The sequence below is a fragment of the Marmota marmota genome, unplaced genomic scaffold, assembly GCF_001458135.2.
Source record: "Marmota marmota marmota unplaced genomic scaffold, marMar, whole genome shotgun sequence".
Classification (NCBI taxonomy): domain Eukaryota; kingdom Metazoa; phylum Chordata; class Mammalia; order Rodentia; family Sciuridae; genus Marmota; species Marmota marmota.
The window spans coordinates 2,967,218-2,980,956 of record NW_026000164.1 but is presented as its reverse complement, the minus strand read 5'-3'; the positions used below and the strand labels follow the sequence as shown (position 1 = coordinate 2,980,956).

At 50.6% G+C, this 13,739-nt stretch overlaps 1 protein-coding gene across 1 annotated transcript in view; it reads right to left on the bottom strand.

The window, feature by feature from the left end:
* Positions 1 to 13,739, bottom strand: part of Kcnh2 (potassium voltage-gated channel subfamily H member 2) — a 64,949-nt gene that overhangs the window by 31,607 nt on the left and 19,603 nt on the right. The gene's annotated exons all lie outside the window — the stretch shown is intronic.

Below are 13,739 nucleotides of genomic sequence, written 5' to 3'. Positions count from 1 at the left end.
TCCCATTGGCTGAGCCGCGCTGAGTGCTCCCCCGCCCCAGCCCCTAGCTCTGCCACCGAGCCCCCCGGACTCGCACGCAGCGGAGAGGGGGAAGGGACCTTAGGTAGGGGAACCGTGAGGACAGGTGCGACGGCCGGCTTGGGAGGCGGCCAGGGAAATGGGGTGGGCATTGAGTCCCCACACCAGATTGGGGGGCTCAGAAACCTGATTTGAAGGGAGAGAGCCAGTCACTTATGTCCTGCCTCCCCACCACGCCAAGCACCGGCTGGGTGCACACAGCGTGCGCTCAGAGGCTGCGTGGGTGGCAGGGGTGAGGCCTAGGTTCTGGGAAGACCAGGGTCAGTAGAGAGCAGGAAAATGAAAAGAGCAAGACAGTCTGGAGCCCCAAGCCAGCAAAGATTTGAGATAAGGGCGGGTGAGTCTTAGGAGGGGCACGCCCCCCAATACACGCGCGCGCTCGCACACACATGGCCCTCTCTAGGGTTATTCGAAGCTCTCCGTGGGGGCCATGCGTAGAAAGGGACATTATGACAAGAATTGCAGCCTCCTCGCTGCGGGATCAAAGAGAGGGCCCTGAGCGTGAGGTTCCTGCTAGGGGATCCCCTTGTGCCAACAGCCTGCCCTCCCACTACCGCGCAGGGCCAGCCTTGCGGGCCCAATCCGCGGGCTCGGGCCCTGTGGCGGCTGCTGCAGCCCAGCCCCTCGGAAAACCCTGGCCTAGCCCAAGGCCCCTCCCCCCGGCCAGCTGGCTAGCTCCAGCTGCAGCTCCCTTATTTAGGCAAGGAGGCCTGAGGATGCTCAAGGGCAGAAGGGTGTCTGCCCGCTGCCTGCCCACCCCCTGCCTGGGACTGAGTTAGGGTCTTCCGGGAGAGGTGTCGCTAGCCTGAGCAACCAGGCAGGGCCCCGGGCTGGCTAGGGTGGAGAGGCGAGTGTTGACAGCTGAGCAGGAGGGCAGGCAGGGAGGAGAGCGCAGCTGAGCTGGCCATGGGTCCCCTCCCCTGCCTGCAACCGGGATCAGAGGCCTGCCTAGATGGATGGGGCCATGTGGGGGCTCCTGAGGGCTTGCAGCTGCCTCTGTCCTTGGAGCAAGGGGCTGGGTCTTGTCACCAGGGAGAACCATCCTGGGGTGTGGGGGGAGGGGAGGAACAAAGGGCAGAGAAAGCAGCAGTCCAGAAGGAGGACTGCGCAAAAGGAAAGATCTTGGTGAGACCTCCCTACCAACTTCCATCTTCTGCCCAGGAGCAGAGGGATGCAAACAGTGGGGCCAAATGGGGCCACTGGCCAGCAGATGACACCCTTTTTTATTTGCTGGTGGGTGGGCAGTGACTCAGGGAGGCAGCCCGTGGGAGAGAAGGAGGTGGCTCCACCAGCTGATGCTAAAAAAGTCCAGAGGCTCCAGCCTGTACAGTCATCCCTGAGGCCCCTCTCCACCTCCAGCAGCTTCCTCACTCACACTCCAAGACACCCAGGGCCTGGGGTGACACAGGCTTCCTCACTTGTGACTTGGCATCAGGGGCATCCACACATCTGGGCTCATAACTGGTCGGGTCCCTTCCTGGCCCCACAGCCACCCGTAGCTTTTGGATTGCCTGCCTTGTGTAGTACAGGGTTCTCCCTTCCAGGGCAGGGGACTGAGAGGAAGTGAGAAAAGGCCAAGAACGGTCTTGGAGGGGAAAATGAAGAGATATCTGTAGCTCTTCTGTCCAGACCAAGGGGGTGAGAGAGCCACGTCCCAAAGGGAAGAAGCTACTCATCTGATGTGGCTAGCTGTCCCTCACAAAAGGGCCCATGTTGCTGGGATACACCTCTGCTCTTATCCCAGAGAGAAGTCAGGAGTCAGAGGGACCCTCAATCCCCACAATAAAAGAGAGACCAGGCAGAGAGTAGTCCTTCTCCTGTACAGAGAAGAGAGCTGGCTACAGGAAGGCCAGGTATCTGTCTCTGCCTCCCTCTATCACCCCCCCCCCTCACACACACACACAAAGTCAAAGCTGAATACAGATTTCTGACTTCCTTGGAGGCTCAGGGGAAAGCCTGATGACGGTCCCACAGAGCCACCCCCACAGTCAAGGACTGAGATAAGGAAGAGAGGCTGTGAAACAGGACAGGCCCTCCCCAAGGCATCCTTCCTGGGGCTCCCCATTCCAGGCATTAATAACAGACAAGCTGATGGCAAAGCCCTGCCGCCTACCAACTCCCCACCTCCACTACTCCCAGATCCAGGACAAAGAGAAAAGTACCCACCCTAATACCAGTAACATCCAGAATCTGCCCCAACCCACCTTGGGCCCTAAGAGCCATTTTCAGGGCCTATTCCTGGCAGGAGTTCTCCCCCACCCTGCCTTCGACTGAGGAAAGGGAGAAGCTGAATTTATAGTGAGACACATAGGCTCCTCCCAGCTCCCAGAAAGAGACAATTTAGGGAGGAAAGTCTGCAGAAAACATCCTGCCCACCCTACTCTCTGCTCCTGTTCAGTCTGAGGGAGCCAAGCCAGGACTCCCTCTTTTTCCTGGGAGGGAAAAAGAAATTGAAGCCTGCCCCTGCTGGTGGGGCACCCAAGCAGTGGGTCAGGGAAGACACAGCCAAAACCAGGCCCAGGAGAGCCAGTGACATCCACAGGGGACTGGGAAACAATTCCAGTCAGATGGGTGCAGGAGAGACAGCTTATAGATGATGGCTCCTTGGAAACCCCAGGGCAGGAGAACAGAAAAACAGTCTCTTGGTGCTCAAGGGGAATCTTAGATCACATAGTGGGACTTTGGTTTTCTATACAATTGGGTTTTCAGATAAAGAGGCTTTCAGATATGAACTTAAGTTGGAGAAGAAGAGAATCAAAGACGCAGCATGTTTTCCATCCCAGAAGTAGCTGCTTAGGATGTATTGACAGCAAAAAAGGGGGAGGGAAGGAGGGAGGGAGGGACCCACCTAAAACCCAAGGCCAGGAGCCAGTGCTCCCTTCATGCCCTGCCATCTGCAGCTTCACAGGCGGCAATCCTGCTAACCCCTGGCCATTCCAGGGTCTTCTGCCAACCCGGTCCCTCCATTGGTGGGAAATTTTCCGGGCTTGGTGGTATTAGAAGAAGTTAGTAAGGTACTGAATATTGGGATTCAGGAGAATTGACTTGTGATTCCAGTTCTGTTACTAGTGGTGTCAACAAATGTTTCCTGGGGGCCTTCTGTATGCTGGGCTCTGTGCCAGATGCTGTGGGGTGACAGGAGGGATAAGCCAGGCTCCCTCCCCCAGGGATTCACAGTCTAGTGAGGTTTGGGAGAGGCAGTGGGCAGACAGCAACTGTGCAGTCTGCAGTAAGTGCTGTGGGATTACAGGAGGTGCCAGTTCATTTCAACTGCAGGAGACCGGTAGAGCCTGGTGAGGGAAGGAGGTTTCAGAGCAGGTCCCCAAAGATCAGGCTGGAGCAGGGTAGAAGTATTGCAGAGAGAAGGGACAACATGGGTAAAGGTATAGAGATTGGAGAATGAGATCAGGTCTGTCTAAGGACAAAACAGGTGTGGTGACACGGAGCAGTAGGCTAGCACCATTTGCAGAGGACTGCAGAGTATGAATTTTAGACTGTATGCAAAGGGGACAGACTGAAGGAACAGTGGTGGTAGCTAAAAATGCATTATCCACAAATGTATAAATCATATCTCCTTTTGTCCAACAAAGGTTTGTTAGCTTAAGGAAATGTGCTGTAATAGATTGGAGAAACTGAAGTAGATATGAGGTGATTATTAAATACTGCTATATAACAGCCATCCCAGAACTTAATGGTTTAAGTCAATAATACCATTTATTTGTTCATGGACCTGCAATTTGGACAGATTCAGGCAGGACCACTTGTCTCTACTTGATGGCAAAGCCCTGCTACCTACCAACTCCCACCTCCACCACTCCCAGATCCAGGACAAAGAGAAAAGTACCCAACACTAATACCAATAACATGCAGAATCTGCCACAACCCTCCTCGGGTCCTAAGAGCCACTCCAAACTAGGGGCTCAAAGACTCACTTCCCCATGTTCCACAGTTGATGCCAGCTATCAATGGGATGGCGCTCAGGCTGGGGCCAGACATCCACACTAAGTCTTTTTGGAGTCTGCATAGCATGGCAGTAGTATTCCAAGGGCAAGTATCCCAAGAGAAAACCAGCAGCAGCTGTACCACCTTTAAATACTTAGCCTTGAAAGTCACATAAAATAACTTCTGCAATAATCATGGTCCATCAAATTCAAGAAGAAACACAGACTCCAGCTGTCCCTGGAGGAATGTCACTGTCTTATTGGAAGATGAGCATGTGGAATGGGATACTACATTTCAATACTTCATCGTCATCACTGTATTAACATATGTTTACAAGTGTTCTGTGCACCTAATCTTGCTCCAAAGACAGTCAGTAATAAATGAATTTTAAGTAATACCAGCACATTTTTTAAAAAGAGCTTTGCATAATCCCACTTTTTTGCAAAATAAAAAAATTGGCATAAAATCTGCAATGATTATGTGGTGAAATATGGGTACTTTGACATGATCACCTTGAAAAAAAGGTAATCTGCCATATGAAGCTATGCAATAATCCAGGGGAGAAATGTCAAAGACTTGAACCGGGTCAGATGCGATAGCGAGGGCCCATCTGTTGCGTAACTTTAGGAGTATCACTAAATCTCAATTTCCTTACATGTGAAATGAGGAGATCAAACAAACTGATCTCTGAGAGCCTTTCCAGGTCTCAAAGCAAGTGATTTCTAAATTCTATACTACGCTACACCCACCCATAAACAATCCCTTCATTTTCTTTCAGTACCCACTCCCCTCACATCCTGCCTCTGATCTCTCAACCTGGGTTACCTGGGGGCCAATGGTTGATCCACAAACAGCATTATTGCCCATTCTACATATTCATTTCAGACTAAAAGTAAGTGGAGCAGGAGACCCTTAAAGACAGTCTTAGTGTTCAAACATGACAGGTGAGAAGCCCTAGAGACTAATCAGTGCCCTGTACACCTGCTGTGGTCTACTAGCAACAAGCAAACACGCGAGATGACCTCCACCCACAAGGAGTTCATATTCCAACTGGGGAGAGAGGACAAATGGGCATGTGTCATGAAAACAATCTGCTGCTACTGAGGAGACATGGAGGGGAATTCAAAGGAGGAGGCTGGGGTGGGGGGGCAACCAGAAGGTTTCTGATGGTGCCACACCCTCTAAAGGACAAAGAAAGGTCTGCCCAGGCACAGAGGAAGCCAGATCACGATAGGACTCAGTTGTGGGTCCTCTCACCAGTCTATTCTTATCCCCAAATGGGAAATAGAAGGTGCCAGTGTAAGTTTCCATTACCTGAGGACATAATGACCATCTGTCCTTTGGTTTAAGGACTGGGCTCCTCAGACACAAGAAGGGACTCCAAGAGAGAGGCTCCAGAACTCAGTGAGTGGTAAAAGCTCCAGAATTGTGGGAAGGAGACTGTGATTCTAAGGAGGATGGGGCACTTGTCTGGAGGCTGTATTTGCATGTATTCTTTTGAAATATGCTTACTAAACATCTAAAATGTGCTGCTAGTAAATAGGTTGAGTTTTTGTTGTTGTTTTCAGTAATGCCTTCATAATTTGCAGAACTCATGCTCTTTGACGTAGATCGGGGATTTTGGGGGGTGACTTTGAAGGAATGAAAAATATTAAGGAGCAAGCTACGCTTTGGACTCCCTGCTAGGGAAGCCGGCCCAGGAGGAGAGCCCAAGTTCTCTTGGCAGCTCAATTCCTCCAGCCAGGCTGGAGCTCTGTCTCTGTCCAAGGTGCTGAAAGCCCTTCATGCCAAGCTCGGCAAGAAACCAAAGAGGCCAGCCCAGATGACCAAGACGGGGGCCCTCTTCAGGATACAGTGAACAAGACATCCACCCCAAACCAGGAGAGGCTTCTGGAACTAGACTGTAGTTCCAGGACACAGCATATGAAGAAGCAAAAGCTGGTTTGCGGTGAGTGCTAAGAAACCTGGGTTTCAGTTACATGCATCCAAAATGTGCCCTCCTCCTTCATTACCCAACCCCCAACCCCCACTGCTGCCAAAAAGATGCAGTATGGGGTTGTGGCTCAGTGTGACCACTTGCCTAACATGTGCAAAGCACTGGGTTGGATTCTCAGCACCGCATAAAAATAAATAAAATAAAGGTCCATTGACAACTAAAAAAATATATTTTTAAAAAAGAAGCACTATGATGGGACTGGGATTGTGGCTCAGTAGTGGAGCGCTCACCTCACATGTGCGAGGCCCTGGGTTCAATCCTCAGCACCACATAAAATAAATAACAACTAAAAAATAAATAAAATAAAAAATATTATTTTTAAAAAAGCAATATGAATCTACCTCTAAAGTTTACACCAGAAGCTCTCTGGATTTTGGGGGGTGGGAAGGAGGTCTGTTGCTTTATGAAATGTTAAGAGCTGAAAGTAAACACCTTCCCATTTTAGACAGTAAAACAAAGATTCAGGGGCTGGGGTTGTGGCTCAGTGTATGAGGTACTGGGTTTGATCCTCAGCATCACATAAAAATAAATAAATAAAATAAAGGTATTGTGTTCATCTACAAATTTAAAAATATTGAAAAAAAAAAGATGCAGAATGGTGAAGACTCTTCCCAGAGGTTATGCTACAAATTAGAAATAGAGCTGGACAAGAAGCCAAGTCTCCTGGTTCTCAGATAAGTGCTAGGTTGGAGATTACATGCCATCTATTGAAAAATACATACCACGTATTGAAAAAGTTAAAATAAATAAATAAATAAGGAGAGAGAGACCCAGAGTACTCTAGACAGAAGTGGCCATGTCAGCTCTACAGATCTGTTCTCTATTCATTTTGCTAAATCAGACAGAATTGAGAAGCAACCCCAGCTTGATGGGGATAGAGGGTGAGAGTAAGAAAGCTAACCCAACACTAACTCCATGTCCCAAAGGGAGTTACTCCTCCTCATCCAGCACCAAACAATGGCAAGGGCCAGAGAAGAGACCCCAGGTCCTTCCAGATCTGCCCCCCTGCCTCCCCCAACCCCCTATTTATTCACAAATAATTATCCATTACTCTCTCCATGTTCTCACTCTGTGGAGAACACCTAGGAAAATATAAGGTCTACAACCCCCATCCTTACAGGGTTTGAAATTAGTTGGGAAGACCAGATGTTCACACATACTCAGACAATACAGGAACCAAAAACAGATTGCAGGGCTTTGGGGTTGTGGCTCAGTGGCAGAGCACTTGCCTCACACATGTGAGGCACTGGGTTCAATCCTCAGCACCACATAAAAAAATAAACAAACAAAAAAAGATATTGTGTCCATGTATAACTAAAAACAAATAAAAAATAAACAGATTACAGATGTACAGTGGCACACACCTGGAATCCTAGTAAATTAGGAGGCTGAAGCAGGAAGGATGCCAGTTCAAGATGCCTGGGTGGTGTAGCTAGACCCTTTCTAAAAATTAAAAAAAAAAAATGTTTTGCTGGGTGTGGTGACATATACCTGTAATCCCAGCAGCTGAGGAGGCTGAGGCAGGAGGATAGCAAGTTCAAAGCCAGCCTCAGCAACTTAGCAAAGCCCTAAGCAACTCAGCAAGACCCTGTCTCTAACTAAAATATTTTTAAAAGGTCTGGGGATGTGGGTCAGTGGTAAAGTGACCCTGGGTTTAATCCCAAATACTACAAAAAAAAAAAAAAGTTAATTTAAAAAATTTTTTCAAAGGAGTGGGGGTGGAACTCAGTAGTAAAATGTCCCTGTGTTCCATCCCCAATAACACACACACACACACACACACACACAGAGCTGACAAGAGAAGTCTCATCATCCTGCATCCCAAGCCCAAGAGGTGGTGCTGACCATGAATACTCTTGACTTCAGAGTAGGAAGGTCATTTCAAGTCTAGAGGGGAGAAGGAAGGTTTTATAAGGGAGGAGCATTTAGCGGGTATTTGGCTGAGCTGAGAACTGTGGTGAGGACTTCCTCTCTGTCCCTAGAAGATCACCAGTCCAGCAGAGGTCCTTCTCATGGACGGAGAGCTGGAGAGCATAAGAAGGTGACAGCAGAGGCCAGTCGCCATGGGGGGCTCAAAATGTCCAGGAAGAGAGGATTAAGTCTCTCTCCTCTGAAAAAAGAAAGGGCCCAGTACAGTCGGCCTTCTGGGGGAGTGCTGTTTACATCCAGGCCCCTCCAGGAACTGGGGTCAGCAGTCCCCAGAGCTGCCTGGTCAGGAGTTCAGGAGAGCAGACCACAGAATGAAATGTCTCGGCTCCTTAACACAAACATGTCAAGAATGTCTTGTTTGCTGGTTTGGGGTGGTCACTGGGAGTCACAGGGCAGAAAAATACAGACCTCACAGCTTTGCTCCCTGGCCACCATGAGATAAGCAGCTCTGTTCACCACCCACTCCCACCATCATGTGCTGTCCTGCCACAGGCCCAAAGCAACGGGGCCAACTGAGTATGGACTGCAGCCTCCCAAACCATAAACCACAGTGAATTCTTCCTCTTTAAAAAAAAGACAATCCCACAATGATCGAAGGTACCTCAGGGTTTAACGTCAGGATTTCTATATATTCAATCAGTAGGGAGATCTAAAGGCTGCTCTTCTCATCGTGGTTTGAAGAGAGAGAGGGTCCAGACCCTATTCAGGGTATCTGAGAAGAAGAAGAAGTGGACTGTGCCCCTGCTATCACCAGTGCCAGTTGCTACAGAACTTCCACGCTGGGCACACTTGATGCTCAAAGCCCTGGTTCCTGAGAGACCCAGCATTACAGCAACCTCACCAGGAAACTGGGCCAGCCTGAGGGGTTGGAGGAGAGGAGCAGGAGAGAGGAGGAGGGAGGGGCCTGACAGCCCTCTGTCTCAAGTCCGAGGTAATCCTATAGTCTTGTATTGGCAGATAATATGGCTTTCTATGTGAGGTCCCCCAGCCTAGACAGGGACTCCTATGGCCATCACTCAGGAGACCTTAGCCTGGCCCTAAAAACTCCTCATTCTCATTCTGGATCCCAAGGATGAAGAGCAACTTCAAATCCCTATGGATGTTAAAACATTCATATCCATACCAGTGTTCTTGGCCCAAATTAGCTTTGGAAGGACAGGAATGAGATGAGGAGGCAGATAGTGACACACATGCACACATGTGTTTGCAGACGTACACATTACACACCCACATGCACATGTGCACACTCACATGCACATATGCATACACACTACTACAGATGGATTTTGAGCCTCCCAAAATTCATGCATTGAAATGCTAACCCCAATGTATTCAGAGGTGGAGTCTTTAGGAGTGATTGGATCATGAGGTTGGAACCTTTATGAATGGGATGAATGCCTTTATGAAATGAACTCCAGGAACCCCAAAAGCTGCCAGGATGAGGTCTGAGGTTACCCAAAGGCCTCTGGGCAACAAGGCTTTCCTATCAGTCTGAGAGCCAGGAGGCAGAACTGATCCCAGAAGAGGTGATCAGATCCAAGTGCTCCCCAGGTTCTTCCTAGGGAGCCTACCTGAAAGACAGGGGAGACATCTCCAAGCACCCCATCCCTGGCTCCCCCGGCTCTAGAACTGCCTGCTCTCAACAGCGGCCAGTGCACTCACTCCTGGTTGCGCTGGACATGGCTCCCTGCCCCTTCAGTTCACCGGGACATGTCCCAGGGAAAGGCACCCCTGCTCATCTGGGGGCTGCTCACAGGGTCACTATCAGGAGCTTCAGGTTTCTGCGGATGAACTCCTCCAAGGTCCCAGAGGATAAGGTGGACCCCCCAAGGAATCTGGGCTCAGAGGTGCACACTGTGGCCTCCAGGCTCATTGCCTGAGTCTCACCAGCTGTTTTTGGTGTCTGATCCCAGGACTGAACACAGATCTCTCCTCTTCAGCTCTCTGCTGCCACCATGTGGCTATCTCGAGAAGGGCAAGGTCTACTAGAGGGTGCCCAAGGCCGTGGCAGCAGCCCCATTCAGACCAGGAAAGCCTTCTCTGACTGCAACTCTCAGCGCCCCAGGCCCCCACCCCAACGCCCAGTTTAGTTTTCCAATCTGAAAGCTGAGCAAACCTCTCCAGGCACACAGCCTGAGTTACATCCTGAGAAGGACGGAGGCCTCCCTTCCCGCTTCGCCCGCCTCCCTTCCCTCCTTCCCCCTTGGCTCCCCACCCAGACCTTGCCAGCAGTCAGGAAGGAAGCTGCTCATAGTGGGGAGGGTGGGGCACTTCCAGCTCACACTGAACAACCTGGGTTGGGCTATGAGGAGTCAGGACCTTCCGCTCTTGCCACCCATCACCCTCCGCAGCTCCCCACCTCAGCCCCTGAACACCCATACCTGGGACCCAGGGCCTTCCCTTCCCAGCATAGGCACCCTAAGGTCAGGGCATTGTCCCCCTCCCAGCCCTGCACAATCCTCTGGTCTGAGAGGGAAAGCAGAAGTCAGACTCACCACCTTCTGAGAGTTCAGGAGGGAGCAGGGGGCACCAGAGCCTGGCCCACCCTAGAGAGAGGGTCACCCTATTCTGTCTCCCTGTCAACCAGGGTCAATGAGGGTGAGGTCCGGACCAACCTACCTAGTGGCAGAAACACAGCTACTGTCAGGGGTGGAGGGGCTGGGCTCCCAACCAGATCACCTCCAGAGCCCCATCCAGCTTGACACCCCACAATTTAAATTTTAAACCATTTCTTTTCAATAGAGTTGCAACCTTAAAACTTTAATTTTTTGTTGTGTCAGAAATTACTCTTGGGGCTGGGGATATACCTTAGTTAGTAGAGTGCCTGCCTCGCATGCCCAAAGCCCTGGGTTCAATCCCCAGCACTGCAAAAGAAAGGAAAGAAGGGAGGGAGGGAGGGAGGAGAAATTACTCTTTAAAATGCAATTACTAAATAAATATAAAATAAAATGCAGCTGCCAATGGGAGCAGTCAGACACTAAGACACAGAAGCGTTAATTCCTTAGCAGCAGAGAAGCCCCCAAAGAGCAGAACCTTGAGAGGAAGGGAAGAGGCCATCTCAGAGGTAGAGTCAGCTGTCAGGATGGCCACACTGTTTGTGTTCTTTTTAATTGATGCTTAGAATTGTACGTATTTATGGGGTACATAGGTGATGTTTTAAAACATGTATATTTTGCATAACAGGGTAATACAATACATTGTTCAAATCATGGTAAACATATCCATCTCCTCAAACATTAATCATTTCTTTGTAGTGAATACATTCAAAATTCCTTCTTCTGGCTTTTTTGATATAAGCATACTATATATACCTTTATCTATAGTTACCCTGCTGTGCACACACCACCAGAACTTATCTCTTTTACCTAACCATAATTTAGTATGTTGAGCAACTTCTTTCCCTCCCTTCCTTCCCCACTGAACTGTTGGATCAGAGCACCTTATAGAGGTTAGGAAAGGCTGGGTAATGTTGGCCTCACTCCAGGAAAGAGAAGGAGACTTCCCTGTTGGGAAAGCTTCCGCTTCTGACATTTTCTGTCCCTTTGACTTTTTCTCCTCCTTTTCTTCAACCCTGCCATGGCGTACTTTGACCCAACTCAAACCCAATCCGGGTCCCCCTGGCCCACAGCCTCATGCTGGCTGCATGTACTGGGCCCCATCTGCTTTTGTGGATGAGAAGTTCTCCTTCTTGGATCTGTCCCTTCACCCCAAACCTTTCTGTGCCCATACCTATCTGTCTCAACCAAACCCCTCCTGAGCAGCCCTCCTCACTGACTCTAGAACACAGCCTTGGGTACCTGGGATGGCTGTATTCATCTGCAGTGAAATGAGCCAACAATCATGAAGCTCCCATTCAGTGCAGAGTGCTCAGACCTGGCAGAAGATCCCAGTAAGCAGAAGTGGCCTAAGTCTTACAGAGTACATAGTGCACTTGGGTGAGAACTAACATGCACAGAGCAAAATGCCTGAAAACCAAGGCCCAGAGGACCCAGAGGAAGAGACAGTTCCAGGACCCAGGGACAGGACGACAAAGAACCACCCAGGAAGTACAGAGGGGCTTTGCTGATGAAGACCTCCCCTTGGAGTCACCCATGGCTGTGTGGTAGTCAGGTCCTCTGGGAAGCAGACCCCAAGAAAGGGTTGGCAGCATAAGAGAATTACTGGGGGTAAGGGAAGGTAATACCAGAGAAAAATAACAGGAGAGAGAGGAGTGGGCAGGGGAGGAATCCAGAACATGACACGGGTTTGACGCCTGTAGAAGGAGAAAGGGAAGAAGAGACCAGAAGGGACTCTGACACAGGGAGCTATGAGGGTCTCAATCTGGCCAGGTGGGGTGCTGGCCTAGAGGGGTCCCATCCAGCCCGGAATAGGAACCTGTTCACCTTCCGAGGCTCAGGAACTGTCTGAAGTTCTCATGGCCTTGGGCAGAATACAGGGAAGATCCCTCAGGTATCTCAGCTGGAAGCCACAGCCACCTGCCCTTCTGCAGCAGGTGCCTGTGCTCTGAGAGGGGGGCATGGGCAGAACACCTCCAGAGCTGCCTAGACTGGGCTAAGAAGGAGCAGAGAAAGAGGTTCCTTAGTCTTCAGGGGCGGAGGAGAAAGAGAGATAGAAGGGATAATGTACCAAGGACCCAGAATCAGGAAAGCACAGGACTGTTTGGGAATCTATAAGAAAGTCCATTTTTCCTAGAGCAGGGGCTTTGGGCAGTGCCTGGGGAAACAGGCCAGGCCAGTGTGTTAGAGTGGTCTACCTCCACCAGAAGTTAGGGGAGAGCCAAAGTATGAGGTAAGCCCTGTTTCTGAGAGGAATCTGGCAGCAGGGTGGAACCCAGATGAGACAGGGAGACCACAGTGCCAGGAGACCCCCCCACCCCTGCCCAGAGAGGATGGCAGTCAGACGTACAGGCAGGAAGACACAAGAGTTTGGGTATCTGCTTGCCGCTGTCACCTTGACCCTGAGGAGGCCAGTCAAGAGGAATCCTTGGTTGTGCACATTTTAGGTGGCGGCTGAGATAGGAGCCAGACTGAGGATCCATCTGACTCAGCATGACTGAAAAGTTCTGAGAGGAAGGGGCTAGGTCCCATCTGCTACTCCCTAGGAAAGTGAAGCAGTGGGGACAGCAGGGACTTCAGGCTTGGGGGTGTCGGGGAACAAGCTAGACTGAGCACCAGTCTCCTTCCTCCTCTCCCCTAAGGGAGAGTAGCAGGGCACTCATGTTCAGAGGCAGGCTTCTCTGTATTTATGAGTCCCCCTCCCCTCCTCCCTCCCAAACTGACAGACCCCACCTTCTTGGTGACCCCAGAGCTCAGCACAGCCCCTTCCTTCCGGCTGATCCGCCTATGGCCCCCCACCCAGGCCCACCCCAATCTTATCCTCCACTGCTTTTCAAAGGAGGCTGGCCAACAAAAATGCACATGTTTGTTTGTCTGCCTGTCTGCCTCTCCCAGTCTCTGCCTCTCCATCCCCCCCCCTCCCCGTCTCTCAGCTTGTTTTTAATTCTTGTAGTCTCTCCTAGTCTTTGAGGTCTAAAACCCACAAGGCTTCCAATCCTGTGGACCCAGATGACCAGCTCTTTCACCAGCCCCCACAGAGCACAGAACTACAAACCCCAGCATGCCCTTCTGCCTGAGGTGTTCAAAACAGCACCAGTGTGCCACCCCCTGCATTCTGGGAACTGTAGTTTGCCTTGCCCAATCTTGTCAGGCCTCCAAGCTCTCCCCCTGGGCCGTCCTGCCTCAGTCCTGATTGCTAGGTCTCTCTACTGACCTGTTGCCCCAGGGAAGCATGCGTC